This window comes from Myotis daubentonii, chromosome 9, assembly GCF_963259705.1.
Source record: "Myotis daubentonii chromosome 9, mMyoDau2.1, whole genome shotgun sequence".
Lineage (NCBI taxonomy): Eukaryota > Metazoa > Chordata > Mammalia > Chiroptera > Vespertilionidae > Myotis > Myotis daubentonii.
Genome location: NC_081848.1, coordinates 67,095,881 through 67,101,887, shown reverse-complemented (window position 1 = coordinate 67,101,887; position 6,007 = coordinate 67,095,881). Strand labels below are relative to the sequence as shown.

The 6,007-nt window shown below is 58.0% G+C and overlaps 1 protein-coding gene across 1 annotated transcript in view; it reads left to right on the top strand.

Annotated features, from left to right (window-relative positions):
* SMTNL1 (smoothelin like 1) overlaps positions 1–6,007 on the top strand; it is a 208,942-nt gene that overhangs the window by 147,314 nt on the left and 55,621 nt on the right. The gene's annotated exons all lie outside the window — the stretch shown is intronic.

Here is a 6,007-nt window from a genome sequence, read left to right as displayed (position 1 = left end):
CACCAGGATTTCAGGGCCAGGAGGATTAGAGAAAGGGGGGCCCATTGTGCCCTTGAAGAGCTTCTTGCTCCCCCTGGGAGAAGAGGCTGTTCCTGAGGCACAGGGGTGTGGCCTGGAGTCCCAGGCAGGCCAAGATGGGGGCTGACAGCACCTTGGCTCCTCTTTGTCCAGGAGACGTAACTCCAGCGCCGACCCTGACTTGTGTGGTGCCCAGGGAGCTAAGCCTGGGCAAGGCCTCCAGCCTGGCTGGCTCCCTCCCAGTTCCCACCTTCTTGCAAGGAGGAATCATAGCCATCCATGGTCACAGCCAGCCCAAACACGACTTAGAGCAAGTCCGAAAAAGACACCTCTTCTGCAGGGGAATCCAGCCCCACACCAGACCAAACACTCAGCAAGCAGAGCCTCAGGCTGGATTTCAGCTCCCACGTGCCCTCCGCTGAGTGCCCGTGCACAGTGCACAGTCTGCACACCGGTACACAGCCCTGCAGCCAGCCTCTCCCTGGCTCCTGCGATGGACCACGTCAGAGAACCAGTTCTCCAGGTTAGAGGAGAAACCAAGGGGCTGGGTGACCAGAGAGACAAGAATCCTATGTTGGGGTGCCTTGCTAGCTTAAAGCATGCTTAGAAGCTTCATCTGCCCATGTGGGGAGGAGAGACTGGAGTAAGGGAAGAGCCTGGGCTAAGAAGGACCTACGATGGAGGTTAGGCATGTTAGGGGTGAGGCTCATCAGACAGAAGCATGAGGAGATGTCCGATGGTTTAAATTTAGGGTTAAGAATCTAACTTGGGAGGTGGGAATGGAAAGAGGGGACCTGGATGCCAGGGTTCATGGAGGAAGAATGCTGAGATTCTGTGACTCTGGCCAGGCAAGTCAGAAGGAAGATGAGATGAGATGCAGAAACAGGAAGGGCTCAACATCTAAGGCCTGAGGCAAGTGGACTTTGGGAAAGGGTGTGGGACAGGGGTGGGGGTAATGAGAGCAACCAGCTAGTCAGGAAGCAGGGGGTCTCTGAGGCTGGGGTCTCACAGGGGCCTGTGTCAGGCTGGCTTTGCAGAGGCTAATGTTGGGGGGAGGGGGACACAGCCAGGCAAGAGCTCTGATGGAGGAGGGGCTGCCGGGGCCTGGGCAGGGGGAGGGAGGATGCTGGTAAATCAGCAGCAGGCTGTCCAGGTCACGGAATTATCGTTGTGAAATATTCATGGGCCTTCGGTCCAGATGCTATTTCAGAACAGTGAAAGCAAGAGGAGTGTGTGAGCCTCAGGAAGAAGCCTACAGCAATGCCACTTTCCCCACCCTCACCCCCACCAGCCCAGACAGACCCACGGACGCCCATCACGTGCACTCCCACGCTCGCACGCTCTCTCACACACATTCCCACAGAGCCGAGCTACAGAACACGTGCAGGCATGCCAACACCCACGGGTCCCACAAAGGGCAGATGCACCCCCAACACTGACATGCACACAGCCGCTCACACAGGACCCTACACAGAGCCACCCACAGAGATCTCACACACACACAGACTCCCAGCCTCTCCAAACCTCCCAGATTCACTACTTTCATACACCCTGAAATGGGAGGGACTATTACGGCCATCCAGTCCAATGCTCTGATGGGGAAACTGAGGCCCAGAGAGAAGGGACTTGTCCAAGACTCCCCAGCATAAAAGAAACAAAACTCATTCACCTCCCCCATTCTGTGGGTGTACCCACATTCTGTGTTCTCCTGCCTTCCTGACACCCAGCCTAAATGTAGTTATCTCCTCCCCTCTCTAATCTCTTACATCTACTCACCCGGTCCCTCTCCAGCCCCAGTCCATCCCTTCCTTTCCATTCTCCCTGCCACCTCCCTGCTTCATCTCATTACCTCATGCCTAGAAATGCAGGAGAAAATAGCACCAACCTCCTCTCCAGTTTTCCTACATTCAGTCTCTCTCTCCCTCCCACCAGCCTGCCATGGTGGCCAGATTCAGGCTCGCTGAAAGGTGCATTATGTCCCTGTGTCACTCAGGAACCTACAATGACTCCCTATTACCTACAGGTTAAAAGTAAAACACCTTAGCAAAGCATCCAGGATCCTTCGGAGTCTGGTACCAACAGCCTTTCTAGTTTTGTCTCAGGGCCATGTCCCAAACCTCCACTCCAACTAGAATGATTGCATAATTGATGTTGGCCATCAATTATAATGCACTTGAAGCCTATAACTGACCTTGAACTCCCCATTAGGTCCCTCAATCTTTCCCAAACTAGGAACCCTCTCTCACTCTCCTCAGGTGCCGACTCCAAAGCCCTTCCCCAAGGCCAATGCTGAATCTCTCTAACCTTATCAATAGGGATTCTTTTACTGTCCTTCAGAGCTGCAGGTACAGGCTCAGGCTCAGGCTCAGGCTGCCTCCAGGCAGATGGCTGCCTCCTACTGGCCACTTGGTAATCACAGCCAGGCTTCAGTATCCTGAACTGAGAGTGAGCATCCGTCTATCTGGGGAGAGGAATAAAAGGCCGCCAGATGACCAGGTTTATAAGCCCTTAAGCCTCTCAGGTTCTTACACTGGGAGTGGGAGCAGGGTTCTCCGCGCTGCTTTCTGAGCTGCTGGCTCCTGAGTTTAGCTCCGTAATCCATAAGAGAACCCCCCTTCTGTGGGATACAAAGACTTGGGGCTCCCAGGACCCTGCTGAAGGGAAATTCGCCCACCAGGCTCTGAGAGACCACAATGCCAGGGACAGTCCAGGTGGCAGGCCCAAGGTCCAGCAGGGGTCAAGTTTCCACATGAATTTTTAATGCTTCCAGCCAGACCTGTCAGATGTTCCGAAACCTGAGCATCTCCTTTCATCTCTGGACATGATGCCCTTCCCAATCCATTGCCCCTGGGGGAGAGGCAGGGAGGGCAGGTCGGGGACAGCTACCCAGCAGCCTCTGGAGACATGATTCTGGGCAAGCAAAAGGGTGAATAACCTAGTTATTCTTCCGCTTACTGTGTGACCTTGGGGGAGTTACTTAACCACTCTGAACATCCCTTGTGTTTTCTGTTTTCTTTTTCTTCTTTGTAATTTGTAACCTGGGAGCAATAGTGCCTGTCTAAATTGGGCTGCTGTGTTAAGTCAGTGCATAGCCCATGGAAAGGTGACCTACATGTTCGCTGTTATTATCTTTCCTCCTGCCTCCCTCCTTCTGTTTTTTTCCAACCCCAGGGTGCCTCTACCTCTTTCCTTTGGAGGTGGGGACTTGGGTTGGCTCTGCCATCCCCTGCTAAGATCCAAACTGCCCACCCAGGACCCTTTGGCCTTGCTAGAAACTTTGGGTGAGGAGGAGGAAGGGAAGAGACATGAGGCGAGGCTCGGGGAGAGAGAGGAAGATGGAGAAGCAGAGGCCGAGGGGAGGGAAGCAGGCAGCAGACAGTGGAAGGGTAAGACCCTGCTCAGAGAAACAAGAGCTAGGAGCAGACTCTTTCTCTCTCCTCCTCTTCTCCCTCCTCCTCCTCCCTCCCTTCCCTCCTTCCTGGCAACTTCTCCACACCTGGTCCTATCCTCCTGGGAGCAGCGATGGCCACCCTGAGCAGAGGGGAGGTCAGGAGCATGGAGGAAGGCCTGGGAGGCGGGCAGGGCTGTTGAAGGGAGTATGCCCAGGGTTCCAGGCCACGGGTTCCCTGCACCATGCTTCTCAGGACTTTGACATCACACCTGGGTCGGAAGCTGCTGAATGCAGATTCCTGAGTCCCTCAGACCCACCGAATCGGATCTCTAAGGGGCCCTGGAATCTGCATTCCAACACTCGGGGTGGGTTACGAAGCAGCCTAAAGGTTGAGAAACATTTCCTTCAATGTGGGTGGTCGGTGGGGGTGCGGGTGTAGACAGCAGAAAGCAAAGGAAGAAATGTTAGGTCCCGCCCCCTCCACGCAGACTTGATGGGAGTTACAGACAAGACTCCTACTTGGAGAGGGTGATGCCAGCGATGGGGAGCAGAGGACACGGAGGCAGAGGGGGAACGGGGGACTCGGAGAAGGTGACACCCAGAGTACGCAGCCGCGGAGGAAACAGACTTGTGGGGGTCCCCACCCCCACCCCCCGCCCCTCCTGACGATCTGAGAGACTGAACTTCTGGTGCGGGATGCGGAGACCCTGCAAGAGGAGTGCCAGGGAGGACACCTCCCAACTCCAAGGACCAGCGCCCCGACAGAGGGGCGATGCGCACGGATACGGGATACACACCCGCCACTCTCCGGCCGGAGCCCTCCACCCTCCGCTTGGAGCTGGCTCGGGTCCCGCGCCGGCTGACCTCCCGCCCCTCCCCACACCCCCTCCCCGCTCATCTGCATAAAGTTCCAATTAGCACTCCTTCCGACAGCTACTTAAGCTCCCCGAACACGCTCCGAGCTCCGGAGCCCTCTTCCCGCCGCCCCCTCGCCCCTCGGAGTGCGGCCCCGTTAACCGCACAACCTGGGCAGCTCCCAGAGGCCTCGACCCCGCGGCCTGGCCAGCGCCGGGTTCGGGGGGAGGATGGGCTCGGGGAGTCGGGGGCGCCCCCGGGGCGGGCGACGGCGCGGCAGGGTCTGTCGCAGGCCAGAGGCCGAGGCGCTCCGGAGAGAGACAGGCGCTGCCCCTCCCTCTTTCTGGGAAGAGATGGGGAGGGGGCCTCTCCTGGGAGACTCGGGGCGTCGAAATTCTTGGTTCCTCATCCGCCGGCCCCCGCACCCCTCCTCCTCCCGCCACGTACCCTCTCCCCTCCCCAGCCATCTGTTCCACTCGGCAGCGCAGCGACAAACACGGCTCCCGCTCGCTTCCGCCCCTGCCCAGCCCCCTCCCCAAGCTCCCCACCCGGTTGGGGGAGTGAGACGACACCCTCCCCCGGGAGGCCGAGGTTTCTGCGGGCACCGCCCACCCGGCCCCGCGCCCCAGCCCGGCAGGGGCCCGCGCCCAGATCCCCTCCCTCGGTCTCCAGGGTCGGAGGGGCTGGAGGTCCCGCTGGAAAAGGTGGGGACCGGGTAGGGCGTGGGGAGATCTCGAAGGAGGACCGAGCAAGCCAGGGTAGGGGCTGAAGGTCAAGACCCAGGGGACAGACTCCTGGGCAGCGCGCGCGTGGGCAAGGGCGCAGGTTCCCTTCCCGGCGCGCCTCCCCCGGCCACCCCTCCCCAAGCGCCCGCTCCTCGTCCCAGCCGCAGCCACACAGCGCCGCCTGCTGGGCACACCGCGTACCCCGCGCAACACGCTGGGCTCCATGGCCACCCTTACCCGGAATCCGTGGGATCCCACTGCCATTCAGCACAGCGACCAACCTCCACCAGCCAACCAACACCAGAGCTCAGAAAGTCAAGGGCCGGACAGAAAGTGCAGTGACACCGGACAGGCACTCTGGCAACCCACCCAGCCCGTTGCTGGGTGCCATTCTGAGTGGGTACTTTGCCAAAAGGGCAGTGCCAGAATCCAGGAGACTGGGCTCAGATCTGCTATGTGGCTTTGCCAAGTTTCCAGACCTCTCTGGGCGTATTTTCTCATCTATAAAATGGGTGGGTGAGTCTTTTTTATTAACGTCCAAAGAGAGTTTAAGACGCAGGGCCGGCTTATCTGTAGTCCTGCCTTCTCAGCGCTAACATTGGGTGGTTTTCCAAGCTTTTTTTTGAGGGGGAAGTTGGGTAGGGCCTTTGAGGTCACTGTCAGCCCTGAGGACAGCTGAGAGCTGGGCTGAGGAGCCTGGTCTTCCTTCTGCCCCTGGCTGCCCTGTGGTTGGGTCTCCGCAGCCAATCTGCCCAGGTTCCAAGCTCAGCTCCACCGCCACCAGCTGTGTCCTCTGGCCTTGTGCCCTGAACTTTCAGCGTGGCGCTAAGGACCGCTGGGCTGCAGTTAGGATGAAATGAGATACCTGTGCAGATCAACAAACGATCGTGCCCCTTCCTGCCCCCTCCCTCCATTCTGTGACTTACTCTAGCTTCTAGGATTTATGTCCTAGGGACCCAAACAGGTATAGCAGAGGGATAAATAAATATATCTTCCTGGAATATCAAAGATGGTATCC